The sequence below is a fragment of the Staurois parvus genome, unplaced genomic scaffold, assembly GCF_062004578.1.
Source record: "Staurois parvus isolate SC_StPar_1 unplaced genomic scaffold, SC_StPar_1.0 ptg000104l, whole genome shotgun sequence".
NCBI lineage: Eukaryota > Metazoa > Chordata > Amphibia > Anura > Ranidae > Staurois > Staurois parvus.
This window is the reverse complement of record NW_028317900.1, coordinates 5,434,018-5,452,108: the sequence shown is the minus strand read 5'-3', so window position 1 is coordinate 5,452,108 and position 18,091 is coordinate 5,434,018.

Sequence of the window (18,091 nt, the reverse complement as noted above, 5' to 3'; positions counted from 1 at the left end):
ACAAATTTTCGAAACAAATCCAAATATACAAAACAAATTCTGAAAAGGAATCATTCTAACATAATGTATAGGATGAAAAAAATTATTAACTTAACATACTATTAAACTAACTAATTAACAAATATTTCCAAAATGAAAGGCATTTTTCTGTCATGCAGATCTCTAACCCCTACTGAAACCATGTCAAAACAATTATTAAAACCAAATAATCACCTGAGGTCACATACTCACATACAAATCTCAATGTTTCCTATAAAAAGGTACAGTAAGTTTTCCCTAACCCCTGCCTAATGAGCCACCTCCCAAGCTATACGCTTTTAAAATAATGGGCATTCACATTCCTTTATTACTTTAATTCAGAAAGAATGGATTAATCTATAATATTTTTATCTGCTAATAGAAAAGTAACCAATTGTGGGGTCCCGGATCACCCCTGCCCTGACATTTAGATTCTTTTGAAACCTGTTCTATTAGGACCACTTAGCACCACCAGGCATCTCAGGGACTGATAATATTCACCATTAAAGACTGATCAGTATACTTTGTTGAAAATGTGACTACAACAGTAAAAGAGAAAAACATAGTTCTCTGAAAAAAATAAAAGAAAAATGCACAGCTGTCTCAATATTGCATTTGTTAATTGTTTAAATTAAATGATAGCTAAACATCAGTTGTGTTCTTCTTTCAAACAAAAAGAGCTGTGTTTAGATGGTTAGCCTAACTGTTTAAGTAATTATTAGTTATCTTCTTGTTGTACTGTAAACATTTCATATTGCTTGTATTCTAGGAAACAATTTAAGGTGATTTTTTTTAGGTTGCATCCTGAAACATGGATCTCACCATGCCTGTTAAATACTTCATGTGACATTGTTGCAGCTATTTCCGAAGCAAAGGTGTTAAAATAATAAAAACAAACAAGCAGGAAAAGTGAAAGGGGAAGGAAAGAGAAGAGATATAGCCAGAGGCAAAGAGCAGCGTAAAATATGTATGAAAGCAGAGAGAGTTTGGGGAGGGACAAAGGATGCAGCTCTCAAACTGTTTGCTGAGCTACAGGCTGACTCCTTTAACCACTTAGTACAGAGGAGTCATCAATATTGTATGGCACATGCAGGGAGGCTGGAAAGGTAAATGAGAGGTCCAACACCAGGACCTTGGGAGAGGAGAGGAAACTTTGGCCAGTGTTTAGATCCATATAACTGAGTCTATGGAGGAACTACTGTAAGACTCTGAAGAGAAAGTAGATACTTGAAAGTAGTTAACTAAATCAGATGGTGCACTGTAGGTACTTCTTTTCTAAAAGGAGGCCTGGATAGACTGACCATCCATACATGGCCTCATATTGACAAGAAATGCAATAGATTCTAGCATCAATTGTTGTAAGTCATAACAAGCATCTCAGACTAACAAAAAGTGCCGTGTCTTACAATTTGTTTTATAGAGATGTTTAGTGAGTAGGGGTGGAAACAGCAAAAGATTCTGATGTTGCATAATCCATAGATGCAATGCAAGTCCCTTCCCATCACTCATCCCTGGTGGGAGATTTGCCTATCTATGGTCTTAAAGCAGTATTAAACCTAATGTAACTTACATAACATATTGTGACTTACCAATCCCTAAAAGAGAATTTCTAAAAGCAAAAGTGTGCATGAATTTATTCTTTTTGCATTTGAGCCTGCACCAAATTTTTAGATATCCTGTATATAGACTGTGTATAGCACAGTCCACATGTTTTTGTTTTTATTTTTTTGCTTCACTGCAACAAGGAAACTTTATTCAGAGAAAAGACGCAGGGTTTGATTTACTAAAACTTGAAAGTTAAAATCTGGTGCAGTTCTGTATGGAAACCAATCAGCTTCCAGGTTTTTTTTTATGAAGCTCAATTGAACAAGCTGAAGTTAGAAGCTAATTGGCTACCATGCACAGCTGCACCAGATGATGCACTCTCCGGTTTTAGTAAATCAACCCCACAGAGTTTATCATACATACAGCTACTGTACAAACTTATAAACACTGCCATCCACTGGTTGAAAATATATCTCAACTGAATACCGATGTAGTTGTTGTACAAAATATATGAACACTGTACTCCAACACCCCCACTCAACAACTACTCCTTATATTAGTACCAATTCGGAGTTCAGTTCTATAAATCGGTTTCTTATAAGTGGTTTTCTCAAAGCATCTGATCCACTTTTGTTTCTCACGAGTTGGAAGTCTTTGCATCTCATCCAATGACTCTGGCTCTGGTTTTAATGCTACACGAGCAACATAGGACAGGCATTTGGCTGGGATGCCTTCTGGTGGATTTCTTCTGGTGGATTTCCTCATTGAAGCCTTTTGTGGTCTGATTTCTTCTTTTACAGTATTTGGATTGGCTGTGTTAATTTCTATTTCTGTGTCACTTTGTTGCTTATCTTCATGTGACACCGATGTGGAATTTTCCTCAGTTTGAAGTGTTTGTGTTAGTTCATGAAATTATGAACACACTGAAGTTTCATTGATAATTACACTTCTGATGGTTACCTTGTTAGTGTCTTTGTGTATATGACAGACCTCCTGGAACCCCGCTTGGGTGTCTCTGCCAAAAAGTGCCTCCTGCCCTCCAAACCCTTCCAGCAGACCTATAGCTAATACCAGCCTTTATTGAACAGAAATATAGGTTTTGTATGCACATTAAAAATAGGGGTAGTAACATAGTTACATAGTTAGTCTTGCTAAAAAAGACAAGAATCCATCTATTTCAACCATAAAAACAAAAAATAAAAAAAGGTTATAATCCTATACCCACAGTTGATCCAGAGGAAGGCAACCCCCCATCCAGCAAAGCATGATCCAATTTGCTCCTGCAGGGGAAAAAATTCCATCCTGATCCCCCGAGAGGCAATGTTCCCTGGATCAACTTTACCTATAAATGTTAGTATCCAGTTATATTCTGTGTATCTAGGAAAGAATCCAGGCCTTTTTTTAAAGTAATCTACTGAGCTGGCCAGAACCAACTCTTAACCACATGAACAATAAAAACAAATATTACCCATTAGGGTAAACATCCCACAATGGTTAGGTAAGGAAGTAAAGTTGACAAAAGACTAATCAGGTCAGGAGGATTAGAAAACAGATAGAAACAATAGGTTACTCAGTTAACAATGTGAATTCACACAATCAGGAGGCACACAATGGGGAAATGGGAGAAGAACCCTTCAGCGGTGGAGACATGTACTTGAATCCAAAGTAAAACTACTCCAAAGGTCTCCCCGGCATATCTCCCTTTTCTAGATAATGCGGATTACCTAGAAAAGTGAGTATCGTAAGTTGCAATAGGCTGAATTTTCATTTTTGGGTTTAATACTTTAAAACAATTGTTTTCTTTACTAATGCAGGGCAACAAAGCTGGTTTACTTAAAGCAGAGTTCCACTCACGCTGTCAAAAAATAAAAGTCAGCAGCTACAAAAACTGTAGCTGCTGACTTTTAAAAAACAACCACTTACCTGTCCCTCGGTCCTGCAGTCCCTGCAGCCCGTTTCACCGGCCGTCCTGTATTCCAGGAGGCCGGTATCTTCAGTGTGGGCACCCAGCTGTGATAGCTTGCGGCTTCACAGCCGGGCACCCACTGCGCATGCGCGAGTAGCGCTGCGCTTCATGAATGGTCCTGTAGTCTTCTGGGACCTGTCACATGTCCCAAAAGACTACAGGGAGGGAGGGAGGACACCTTCCGTTTCCGATCGCCTAGGTGATCGAACTGGAAGTGGGAGCGGGTACCTGTCAAATTTGGGTACCCGCTCCCCCCTGTCCCCCAAAGGTGCCAATCCTTAATGGGGAGCACAGGAGCAGTCCTTAAAGTGGAACTTCCCCTTTTTGGTGGAGCTCCGCTTTAATGCCCCTCCCCAGCAGCACAAGCTCATCTTTCTTTCATTCCACCACTCTTCCTTTCAGCCACCAGGAGTGAATAAAATACCCAATACCTTTGGTATGCAGAAGCATGTGAGTCACTTCCCCTCATGTGACAGTGCTTGTGCTTGGTGATTGGCCCAATACTATCATGCTGGGCCATTCACTTAAAGTATATTGGAGTATTTTAGATGTCTTTAGACTTGATGTCATTATGTAGAGTATGTGGCATAATATTTTACTCTTTATCACAATAGTTATAGTAATCTTTTATATATTTTCTATTTTCTTTCTTTATTTCATTGATTTTTGGTTGTGTTGTTGAATTGAATCTTGTTCTTTCCCCGATCGTGGTTTTAATCACTTGTTTTTTTCCCCCTATTGTCTTTCATTACAATCTGATGTTTGGTGTGCTCATCTATAATTGTATGACATTATTAACTGAGAAAATATTCTTGTTATTAGGGAGGCATCCTTATGGAATTTTAGAGACAATTGTTAATATTTTATGGCTTAGGGTTGTTCTTTCATGTGATTTCATGAATTCTTGATTCATGTTTACTCGTGTTTGTTTTTTTATTTGATAAACTAAACTTATTTGATTTCAGTTGTGTGGCTTTAGTACTTTGTGTAGCAGTTGTGTTGTTGAACATATCAAATAGTGAGTGGAGCGACAGGTGAGGGCAGAAAAGATGAGTATGTGCTGCTGGAGAGGGGACATTAAGACAAAACTTCTCTCTCTCAATCAACATTGACTCTTTTTAATCCTTATGCTTCTAGCATTAGTAAATGGATAGGAAAGTATATCCTATTTATCGGCTAACATACATATATGTCGCCAGTGTAAAGTGGTTATGCTGGGATGATTCCTGCAGCTGCAGGAATCATCCAGATATTGTTTTTTTCTGCCGGTGATGCCCTTTTTAGTAGAAGCATAGATGCTGGATTACTTTTACAATAAGTGGGAGGGGTGTCTCCCTCCCCGCTGCTCTTCGATGCCTGCCTGTGCTCTCCTGTCCCATTGGGGAGCCCAGGACTAAAGCTCGTGGTTCCACAGGCTTACCTTATTCAGGTCATAGATGGATTGAAAATCAGCCGATTTTTCGGCAGGAAAAAAAAAAAAAAAAAAAAAAAAAAAAAAAAAAAAATCGGCAGATTTTCGCATCGTTAATGGGATAATTGGTTGGCCGTTTTTCTGGATTTTGGCACATTTGTTTATCGGTAAAGTTGGAAAAAAATTGGCCAATTTTCGTGGCAATGATGGGCAAATCGGACGATCTTTTTACCGATAAAAAATCTGAGAAGGAGGAAGAGGAAGAAGGAGGAAGAGGAAGAAGGAGGAAGAGGAAGAAGAATGGGACGAAAATCGGCCGATTTTTTTTACCATTGGTGGTACCTAGAGATGAGCGAATCGAACATGACGAAGTGGAATTCGTTCCGAAGATTTGGAAAAATTCTATTCGCGACGAATCCGAAGATTAGCAAACTTCGGATGCACGAATCGAATTTTCCCAAAAATGGCGGCGACATGTGTGGCGACAGAGAAAATGGACAGAGAAGATGGGGCGGGGATCTCTGGGAAGGCGCGCAGACAAGGCGCGCTGACCCATAATGCATTCATGACATGTGATCGCATTAGCCAATCAGCAGCCAGCCAGCACTGTGTAATGGTGGAGCTATAAATCGCGGCCATCTTAGAATTCTCCATTAGCCTCCGGTCATTCAAGAGAGACAGACCTGTGTGTATTAAGGGACAGAGTTAGGGCCACAGAGACTTTAGGGCCACAGAATCGTTACCCAGGGACACAGAATCGTTACTCAGGGACACAGCTATCAAAGAATCGAAAATTTAAAGTGACATACACCCTTTTTTTTTTTGGTGGCTGTCGTGCACAGTTGGTGCTGCAGTTTGCCGATTGTGCAAAATAAACTGACTTTCTGCTTCACAACCACTATTGTACGTTCAAAGAGTTAAATCCATTTACACGCCGGCTGGCGGTAATATTTTTTGGGTGATTAGTGCATTCCAGTGACATAAACGTACAGTTTCCAGCCAACGGCAAGCTGCAATTGACCGATTGTGCTAAATAAACTGACTTTCTGCTTCACAACCACTATTGTACGTTCAAAGAGTCAAATCCGGTTTTATTTTTGGGGTGCTTATTGAATTAAAGAGTATGTCAGACAACACGCAGAGGAGTGGCAGAGGAGGCAATGTTTCAGGAGCGAGCAGACGTGGCAGCAGAGGAAGGGGTCGAGGCAGCACTAGTCGCAGCCAGAGGCCAGTGCTCCCGGTGTCATCCAGCGGTCGTGTCTCCACCGACAACCCTGCCGTCATCGATTGGTTGACTCGGTCGTCTTCCTCTTCCCAGGTCACCTCTGACACCTACAGCCAACGGTCGGTGGGTACGTCAGACACAACCGTTAGTTGGCATGGCCCGGGAGCAAGCCCACTGAAATCACGTGTCCTCGACCTGCCCCTGTCCTTTGGTGTTCCCTCACCAAGCGAAGTATCGCATGCTGTGGGCTCAGCCCCACTGTACAGTGAGGAAGAGCTAACAGAGGGCGGTCAGGAACGGGGGGAGACATCCGCCTCTTCAGCAGCCAGGCGAAGAAGTACTGGCGAGGAGAGTGGCTCGGTAGCCGGTCTAGAGACAGGTCTGTCTCCTGACCCACACGCAGCCGAGGGGGCTAGTAGTGACGCGGAGACCCTAATTGATGATGATGAGGCTGATCGCACTTGGCAGCCTCGTCGTCATCAGGCTATTGCTTCCGCATCATCAGGAGAAGAGGGTGCCAGCTTGCCAGCGAGCATAACAGTCGGTGGGTTGCCCAGGAGGCAGCAGGGTCGCAGCAGTGTCAGTGGAGCCAAACGGCCACGGAGTAGAGCACCAGCTCCACTGCAGCCTACCACCACGGCCAGTAGTGGTGCCGGTGTGCACGGAGGAAGTAGCTGCTGCTGGGGGGACTTTTTAACCTAGGCCTGTGTATGGCCTTCAATTGAAGCTGCTTCTGCTCCGCCACTCTGCCATTGGACTCTTGATAGTCGTCTCCCCACACTGCTGCTGGGGGGACTTTTTAACATAGGCCTCTGTATGGCCTTCAATTTAAGCTGCTTACGCTTCGCCACTCTGCCATGGGCCCCTGTACCGCCTCCTCTTGCTGCTGCCAGGTCCAGAGTGTGTCATGGGTCCCTGTACGGCCTCCCATTGCTGCTGCCTCCACCGCCACCCTGCGCCATGTGCCTCTGTCATCTGCTCACGCTGCTGACGGCTTCCGCTTTTTAACCAAGGCCTGTGTTTGGCTTCCGAATACTGCTGCATCCACCGCCACCCTGCGCCATGTGTCTGTCGTCTGCTCACGCTGCTGACGGCTTCCGCTTTTTAACCTAGGCCTGTGTATGGCTTCAGAATAATGCTGCCTACACCGCCACCCTGCGCCATGTGCCTCTGTCGTCTGCTCACGCTGCTGCCAGGTCCATACTGATTCATGGCCCCCTGTACCGGCTCCTCATGAACGTGGTTCAGCGGGTTTGCATCACTTAACGGCAAATCGTTGACAAACGCTGGGACGTTCAGTGTTGTGCGCATTAAGCCAGACACCAAAGGGCAGCACAGACCTGTTATTACTCGCTCAAGCATGGCTGAACAAAACCAGTCTCTACCACAAATTGGACCCAGACCTGCCCAGGGTCTCGTAAGTAGATTGCACGGAGGAGTAGAGTTCGTTATTGGAATTAACTGTGAGGGACTTTTAAACCTAGGCCTGTGTATGGCCTTCAATTGAAGCTGCTTCTGCTCCGCCACTCTGCCATTGGACTCTTGATAGTCGTCTCCCCACGCTGCTGCTGGGGGGACTTTTTAACATAGGCCTCTGTATGGCCTTCAATTTTAGCTGCTTACGCTCCGCCACTCTGCCATGGGCCCCTGTACCGCCTCCTCATGCTGCTGCCAGGCCCGTAATCTGCCATGGGCCCCCGTACCGACTCCTCATGCTGCTGCCAGGCCCGTAATCTGTCATGGGCCCCTGTACCGCCTCCTCATGCTGCTGCCAGGTCCAGAGTGTCTCATGGGTCCCTGTACGGCCTCCCATTGCTGCTGTCTCCATCGCCACACTCTGCCATGTGCCACTTTCAGGTCTCCTCACACTGCTGGTGGGTTCCATTTTGTCATAGGGTGCTGTATGGCCTCCCATTGCTGCTGCCTCCACCGCCACACTGTGGCTCCACACTCTGGTTTTGGCCCCGTGACTGCCCAAATGAGTGAAGTGTGCGGTGATTCTAAGATCGACGGCACTCATCTGCATGTCATACTGACTGACAGTATTATTTCTCTTCCCCAGCAGACTCCAAGGGCATTTAAATTAAAGGTACAGTGTTCTGCACTAATATAAAGGCTCTCTGAAGCCTAGAAACACCCTTTTTATAAGTTAAATTCGCAGCGAATATATTCGGCTCGAAGCGAATTTATTCGGCGAATTCGGCGAATCAGCCGAACCGAATTTTTGAATAATTCGCTCATCTCTAGTGGTAACGTCGCCCTATTGAACGACCGATTTTTCATTTTTAAAAAAAAAACGGTCGGTTTTCGACCCATCTATGGCCTGCATTAGCACTGAACAGACAGCAGATCTTTCCCAATCATCTCTATGTATAAGAAACCAGCAGCAACAAGTATTTTGCCACTTTTAGTTTCTCCAGGATGTAAACAAGTAATTTTTGGCGTGGAAAAGCATCTGGTCTTGACGATCTTGGTTTGATCAGATGCTTTTAAGGGCAGAGGAGCAATCTTGGATGTAATAGACCCCAGATCTCCCAGTAAAGAGTATCTGTCACTGTTCATGCTATCACAAGGAATGTTGTTGTAAGGGAATTCCCGTGAGACGGCTGGTGAATAGACGTGCGTATGTGCACAGAAATGCACGATCACACACGTGCACGGTGAAGATTGGCGCCAGACGGACTGTTTAAGACGTGCCTCTGCCTGTGCTGAGTGCTGACTGGTCTTCAGCTGTTCTCTGTTTCCTGCTCGTTCCTGTGTGATTTCCTTGTTGCTGACCCGGCTTGTTCCTGACCTGACTCTGATTCCTCTCCTGCTTGATACTGGTTTCTGACTTTCGGCTCTGCTCCTGACTTTGGCTTGCTTATGATTTGGTACCTCACTGTCCGCCCATTGATGACCCTGTGTCACTGTCAGGAATGGACTTGCCAATAGTGGAGGGACTCACCTGCCTTGTGGGCTGCAGTACCAGGGCTGGCCAACGGGTGCTCTCAACAACCAGAGGTTCACTTCGGCAATTAGCCATCACCTGGGGCTGATTGCAGGTGTATTTAAGGGATGGCCAGACCTGCAGTCTGTGCCTTGGTGTGTGTTTTTCCATGGGCCCCTGTATCTTGTAACCTGCATTCCTGTTCCTGTTTCTGCCTGACTTGTTGCCGACCCTGCCTGATCCTGACCTCTGCTGACTTCTCCTGTTTGATCCCTGGCTTGTGACCCTGACCATTCTCTGCCTGCTCCTCCTGTACCTACCTGCCCGATAGTTATCGACCCGGCCTGCCTGACTATGTTGTGCTCTATATGTGTATGTACCTGTGTATCAATATCAGTTTAGGTTTGGGTTTGTTTCACCTTGTTGTATGTATTTGTGTTAGCTTGGGGTTTGGTGCACTGCGTTTATGTTTGTATTGTTAGTCTTAATAAATTGTCTTATTTATACCATATCTCAAGCCTGCGTTTCCCTGTGTCAGTCCACACACTTCTGGTCACACCCGCATCCCTAACAGTCACGTACCTTAGTAGTGAGCCTGACGTGAAGAGGCAGACCTCTCGTACAACCCCGGCTCGGGAACCACTGAGAGTGAGACAGCAGTCACAGGAGCGCGGTGGGGTAAGAGGGCCTGGGATCCATCTGGTGAAGTAGCAGGACTGAGGAGGAACGGACAAGAGCAGGATGCGGATGGATCTGTGCAGGGTGGATGGATGAGGCAGAGCAGACCAGAGCAGGATGCAGATGGATCCGTGCAGGATGGATGGATGCGAATGCACCGTGAGGCAAGTAGCGAAGTCAGGCGGGCCGGGTTTGGTATCCGCGGAGGCAGAGCAAACCAGAGGAGCAGGCAGAGGGATCGTCGAGTCACAGGCCAGGTTCGGCAACAGGAGGTCAAATTATCAGGAGCAGGCAGAAGAATATCCAGAGACAAGCCAGGGGTCAGGGCAGGAGATGGTCAACAATAGTCAGGAGCAGGCTGGGTTCGCCAACAGGAAACAAATCAGAGTCAGGAATCACAGGGAGAAGAATAAGACCATACGGCAATTTGGATCCTGCAGTGGCCCGTTTAAATAGCTCGTTCAGCACCGTCATTGGTGACAGGCGTGCACCTTTGAGCGTGAGTGTGCATGTGCGGTTGCAAGTGCCCCCGTGTGTACCTTGGTCCTAGTGCCCGCACGCCTGTATGCCTTGTCGGGATCCCGCACATGCGCAGATTCGTGCGCTGCCGCGATCTTCTTGTTCCCTGACACCCTGGCTATTCCTTTGACACTGCTCCTGTCTCCTATCCCTGCTTCCTGCCTTGCTCTGGTGCACACCTGGCGATCTACCATGCCAGCTCTGCATATCACTACTGTGCCTGAATCGGAGGTTCATCAGTCTTCCAAAGTCTCCAACTGCAAGAGCTGCAAACAGCATCTGCTGGCACTCTTGTCCCCCTGGTCCCTAGACACCCTCTGTTCCACTTCCAGTGGGGTCAGGGCTAGTGACACAAGTGAGGCCGACCTCGTCATTTCAGTCTCCAATCAGGTACGTGACAGTTGTTCATCCCTTGTGATAGTAAAAAAAAGTGATTAAAAAAATTACAGGACAGTGTAAAATAAAAAAGGTATCACTGATCTCCCTCCCTTCTACCGGTGGAATCAACCATGCAGGTCCCAGGTCCATTGATATGAGCGAGGAGACTGGGAAGCATATCAAGGCACATGGGAGTTGTGGAAACGATCTGGAGGCTGCATAGCTATTGGATCATTTGCACCTGACAAGCAGCCGGTTAGATTTACACACACTTAATAAGATGCTACCTGTTAGTTCTTATTTACATTTGTGTTTGAGGGACATTAAAAATGTGCTGTTGAGTCACACTTTTACCATCCCCCAACCACTCCCCTATATGCTGCAAAGGCACTGCCACTGTACTACAGCAGTACATGATTTTACACAGCACCCCGCCCCTATTGCCATACTACAGTGGCAGTGCCTTTGAAGCATATAGGGGAGTGGTTGGGGGATGGTAAAAGTGTGGCTCATCCGCACATTTTTAATGTCCCTCAAACACAAGTGTAAAAAAGAACTAACAGGAAGTATCTCACTGTGGATCATTAGCATGATGATGATCACACAGTACAGAAGGTACTGAATGCAAAAGGAATAACAGGCGCATGGTGCAGCAGTACATGTATGTTTCATGAGTTCCAAATGGGCAGGGGTGAAGGTAGTCCAGTAGGCACTAAGGGCAAGCTGCGTAAGGCAAAGCATAACTCTACAGAAGGGAAAACAAAGAAACACAGCACCTCTAAGTGTGTACTGTGAAGGTATTTAATAAAAAGATAAGTAGTAACTCACATCTTAGAATTTAAAAACAGGCTCATGGGTAAGAGGGTGAGACGTCTGTAGCCAGATGATGTTGTGTGTCTGATCCAGAGAGGAGATCGATTGAGTCCGTCAGCAGGTGGTGCTGTGCATGTGCAACATGGATGGTAAGCCTGGTGGAATCTCCAAGGTGTCTGCCAGCAGATGGTGCCATGCATATGCAGCATGGATGGTGGAGCTTGGCAGAGTCTCCAAGATGTCCGGGATCAGCACATGTGGCGTCTGACGTCATCAAAATGCAACGCGTTTCTGAGCATGTGCAGGACGAGATGAGTCCAGACGCGCTCTTTCATCAGGCAGGGAGGAACTGGGGGTGAAGTAGCCTTTTATAGAGCAAAGAGCGGATGATGAACAGGGCCAGGGGCGGGGAAAAGAGGAGGAAGCAGTCACAGAGCACCAGACAAGCTCTCTGTGAACAGGAAGATTAATGGCACAGGTGGGGGGATAATATACTTATAGAAACATATCATAAAATGTGGGTTTAACGTAAAACCAAGATCAGCACAATAGAAAAGGAATTAATAGTGAATGTTAAAATTATGAGACACTTAAAGGTAATAATAAAAAGCATGGCATTAGGGAAAAAAAAAATTACGCACAAGTATATATATATATATATATAAATATAATAAATAGGTATCCATTAGAATATATATACAGTATGTGTGCATATATACCCATTTAAAAAGGACAGAATGGACAACTGGTAGAGGATAACCCTGCGTAGGAAAATAGTTTTGGTATAGGTTCCTAGCATGGAAAGGAAATTAGGGGATGTCAAAAGGGGCAAAGGGTGATAAATGAATTGCATAGTTTATGGTAGCCACAGCAATGCAATGGATATGTGGCAACTATATGTAGATAAGAGGGCATGCTGTAATGGAGGTGCATGCGTATATAGTTAGGTCAAAGGATAGGTTAGTTTGGTATGTAATGATAGTGCGGTGATGACGCATGCATATATGTAAGCGTATGTCTAACCGTCAGAGCCCAGGGGGGAGAATCAACAATGGAGAAGTAAGGATGACTCACATGGGTTAAAAATGCAAACGGTGGTTATAATATGGTGGCAATTTCCAACTCCTCATTGAGGCCAGTGGGGGATGATGCATTTTTAACCCATGTGAGTCATCCTTACTTCTCCATTGTTCATTGTTCATTGTTCTGTAAAAAAAACCCCAAAAAAACCAAGGTTAATCAGGTCTGTGATGATAGTGTGGCAATGACGACCAGCATGACCGGAAGTGGTGTAAACGCATGTCTAACCGTCAGAGCCCAGGGGGGAGAATGAACAATGGAGAAGTAGGGATGATTCACATGGGTTAAAAATGCAGACGGTGGTTATAATTTGGTGGTAATTTCCAACTCCTCATTGAGGCCAGTGGGGGATAGGGTGTCAAGGGCATGTATCCAAAATGTCTCCCTATGGCAGAGTTTATGGAAGCGCTCCGCCTCAGGGAGACCAACGGGCATTACCTTGACCAACCAAACCCGAATTCCCAACGTGGATTTGTTATGGGTATCCAAAAAATGGCGGGGGACACTGTGCTCATTCTTTCCATTAGCAAAAAAATAAAGAAAACCCAGTGGTGAATAAATACCATAAAAAAAACCTATATTTGTGTGTGTAGTGGTTCCCCAATAGGAGCCATCAGTTAGATTGGTGCCTAAGATATTTTCCCATAGTTTCGTCCTGCAGCCAGGCATATGAACACAGTCTCTCTTTGGCTCAGTAGACAGTCCAGAGATGTTCTTTTTGGTGTTTTTATTGTTAGGAATAATTTGGCTACGAATTGGGGATGAATGGGATGCTCCAAAAAGAACTATGTACAAGATGAGGACACTTCTTCTGCAGCTCTTTAAGCACAGTCCTTGTAGGGGCCAGTAATGGACTTAGCTTAGTTGAAGCAGACAAAGGCACAAACTTTTTCAAAGTCCCTTTAACACAGAACAGGATAGACTAAGCTCTTCAGGATACCAGCTATTATCCCCTTTTCCTGCACTCTCAGCTTACATGCAAGCACCAGAGGGGTAGCAGCAGCCCACAGTCTGTAGGACCTCTCACACTGTCTGTACTCACAAATGTCTTCAGATGAATGGATGTCTTCTTCTAATGTCCTCCAGACACCTCTACCAGTGATCCCAGACCAGATCCAACAAGAGAAAGTCCCTCAGTCAGCTTCCAGGCCTCTCAGCTAGCCTAGCTGAGGCCTCATGAACATTAAGTACATGGCAGGAATGCCGAGAGGGCAGCAGACCCTCTTGGCTGGACTCCTCCGCTCTCCTCTCGAGGACAAGACAAGAAGACTCCAGATCTCAGACTATATATACACACTTCCCAGCAGCCACCTGTGCAGGGCTCACAAGAATTGGCTAGGAATGTATAAGTATTCATGCTGCCCATTTGCAATGCTCCACACCTATGTTCCAGAACTATCTACGTGGCTCTGGAGATGCAGAGTGGATTACAATTAAATCTGAGAAACACAAAGTAAACCCTAAACGATCACATGCAACTGCACTGACTACAGTGAGCTTGAACTAAATTTGCCTAACGCAGAATTACAGCCACAATGAGTACAGTGAGACAAGTCAAATTTACCGAACAACAAAAATTCTGGATACAATGAGCCAGAACGGAATATATCTACTCCTAGAACCTATCTAGGCAGGTGTTACATGTGAAAAAATGGCAAAAAATTTCACTTGGGTACAGTGAACTGAAGACAGTGCTCGCCAAGGGTGGTGGAATGCAGCCTGGCCACTCCAACCCAAAAGGCAGCTTGCTGAAGTGCAGACGTAGGAGCTGAACTATGCCCTAATCTTCCAGAACCTTTCCCTTCTTCTAGTGCTGACAAACGGGTTTGCTCTCCTTCCACTAGCCACTTTGCAAAAGCACTCCACACCCTGGGGGCAGATTCCTAAAAAGACTCTGTGTGATCCAAGATGGCCCCCCAAGGTCGTTTGGAAGCAGCGTAGCCAACAGGAACAATTCTCTAGAGAACCATAGAGAAACCAAGTTTCCCTTGCCTTCCCCTCCAGCTACAGTAATGCTCTGAACGAGCACCACCTACAGTGGATAAAATAGACTGCACCTACCTACACATTTAAATTAAGTTGTTGTGCCTGGAGTTTAGCTTTAAATTATGGATATGATAAAAAAAATAAGTGCTACAAACACAAAACTGCTGAAACACCAAAGGTAACCATAAAACCTCCTGAGAATAAATAATCATAAAATAAATAATCATAAAATAAAGGGCATAACATAGACCACGTTTTAGTGGTTCAAGTGATAAGTGAAAGTCCAATAAATTGAACGTGGGCATCAGGAAGGGTCTCAAATAGGTATTCCTCTTTTGTATCACTGTGCTTTAAACTCACCAGATGCACAATTTAAACACGCATTTGAGATATTACTGTCTCATCAGGTCAGCCACATCACCCAAAAACAGGATACAAGCACAGAATAAACAAAAAGGACTGACCATGTGTGTCCAAGATGGCCACCAGCGTGACATCACGGTGCTTTTTGGGAATAAACATCCTCTGGTTATACGGTATTACACTATGTGGCATCCTTTTTTGGGCTCCCTGTGAGTCTAAACATTCACAGAGCCTATCATAGAGGAAACCTGACATTTTGCTGGTACTTACTGGAGGACCCTGAAGGAAACAGGAATCTGGCTATCACCATGGTGATTGATCTGGCTGACCTGATGAGACAGTAAAATCTCAAATGCGTGTTTAAATCGCGCATCTGGTGAGTGCGCAATTTACCTATTATCGGTCACACGATCTACCACTTTTGGAATGATACAAAAGAGGAATACCTATTTGAGATCCTTCCTGATCCCCACAGTCAATTTGTTGGACTTTCACTTATCACTTGAACCACTAAAACGTGTGCTATGTTATGCACTTTATATTTATTTATCTATTTGCATATGTTTAAACACTGAGTCACTATTGGGGATGTGTTGCACTGTCAGCACTATTATAAGATTAGGAGCTGAATGATTATTTTTTATCTACAGATAAGAGTGCAGCACTTATGAAAACAAATGAAACATTTAAAAGCTATGACACACAAAATTATATATATATATATAAACGCAGGCAAGATACAGTTCTTATGCTGTCCCTTATAGGGTCAATTGATATGGTATAAGTGCTCAGTTCACAATCTCCCAGTAGGTGGGGTGAGGTGGGGGATCAAATGACACACGGTGATAACCAAGAAAAATGATATGTGGCGGTATCCAAAATTGATATAAGATTGTGCACTCACCAGAGCATACCCCCTATGAGTAAGTGCAGTTGCACGAAACGCGTCAGGCAGGAACTGCGGCACAGTGACGTTCTATTGCCGCCGGCACCACTGGGGTCCCGGCGGCCAACTTTCTTGTCTGGTCAGTATTGTGTTATTATACCCTTTTATGCTGGATGGAATAAACACACGCATGTTCAAGCAGTATCACGCTATTCTGGCCTCCTTTTCTCTCTGGGGCTCTTTGGTGAGCTTCCAACCACCTGCAGAGCAAAGAGCAATAGGGGAACAGAGCCATGCATGACAGCTGAGGGTCCACAACGCGGAAATTGACCAGACCTTGCTTCAGATGAGTCCTGGAGTCATACCTTAAGAGGGGTTATCTCTTACATGCGCATATTGATTCTGCATCTGGTGAGTGCACAATCTTATATCAATTTTGGATACCGCCACATATCATTTTTCTTGGCTATCACCATGTGTCAACAGGGATCCATTTGATCCCCCACCTCACCCCACCTACTGGGAGATTGTGAACTGAGCACTTAAACCATATCAATTGACCCTATAAGGGACAGCATAAGAACTGTATCTTGCCTGCGTTTTGCAGTTATACACCCTTGCACTTTGATATATAATTTTGTGTGTCATAGCTTTTAAATGTTTCATTTGTTTTCATAAGCGCTGCACTCTTATCTGTATGTGAATTTTGGAGGTTATATTTTGGTACCTTTTGTGTCCAGCGGCTTTTTTACCTTCAGCGCTCACTTATACCTATTTCACAGATCATTTTTTATCTGTTTGAGCAATTTTATATAGATTTATATTTATTTATTACTAGCGCTGAACCCTATTTTATGATTATTTAAATTATGGATACTTGGGAGATCCAATGTGTGGCAGAGTGGGCTAGTGTCTGATCATTTAGGAGCCAGGAAACCTCTCCAAAAATGGTAGGTACACTTAATACATCTAAACAGTAAAGTTTGATATAAGCTTATATGGCTATTCAGAGCACCTATAGAGAAGTAGTTGGATTGCTTGTCTCAATACATTGTGAACCTGTGAATACTAAAAGCTCTGCACATTGAGCAGACAGAAGAAATGAGCAGATCCTAATTCCTTGTAATGATACGTGCAAAGAGAAATAAAGACAGAGGCAGATGGGTGGAAGAATGACAGCTCATTACACCCAGAATATATCTTGCTAATGATAAAGAATAGAGGTAGACCACAGAAGAAGAACAGATTGTTAACCTGTTGTTTGAAGCAGAGGCACCAAAAGAGTAAATTAACAGGCATATATTCACAGTAGTAATTGTATAGCTGACAACAAATCATCAGTGACAGAATCTCTAAGACCCATGTATATAAAGCAGAGGTATGGCCTTTTTGAGGCCATATTAATGCTTAAAAAACTACACACACATTGCACATGTTTAAAGCACAGTGATGTGCTTCACAAATGTGTTGGGGTTCTGTTTGCATTGGGACCCCGAAGCATGCAGAGCAGTATTATAACTGATGGAAGGGAGAAAAAGTCGATGGAGAGCCCAGTCATTTGCCCTGTCAAAGTCATGCAATCAGCATATCTCCTGCTTTAGGCAAAGAGAACTCTGTGGGACACAGCATGCTCCACACTGCTGCCTGCATTTTATGAATTTGGTTTTACATACCTCAGCATAGAACATGCAACCCAGTTACATGACCACCACTGCTGCTTATTATCCTGTGTGTAGCTCTAACCCCTAAGGGACTTCTGGTATTAACTGGTTCTTTCCTAAAAGTACAGAGGCTGCCCACTACCACAAACAGTAGTCCATTCACACCATCTCCAATAATACAGTCTAGGGGATGTCCTTTTTAGATTTATTGCTGTTAGAAACTTTAAAAAGAGAGGGAATTAGTGCATGGGATACTCCAAACCTCTTGGCACTTAATATTTAGAGGATGTTCTTCTCCTTGAGTAATAGTAAATCTTAAACAGTCTAAGACCTCTCATCTGAATTCAATGGGGCAAGTCTTTTGCCATCTGGTTACCTTGTATTGATGCACAACTGCTGGTACCCAATAAATGTAAGCAGGTTGGAAACTGCTTAAAAAATATTGGGTATTGGCTCAGGCTCTGTTGGGAAGGGGTTAAGTTTTCTATTCCAGGTGCGCAGGCTTTTCGGTTTCAGCTGGTCCAACTGTGTAATAAATTGGGGGAAGGCTGAAGTCAGTGAGCCACTGTGTTCTTGACTGCTGTTGTATCAGCGACATCTCAAGAAAACCAAGGAGGAACTGTGCATTACATC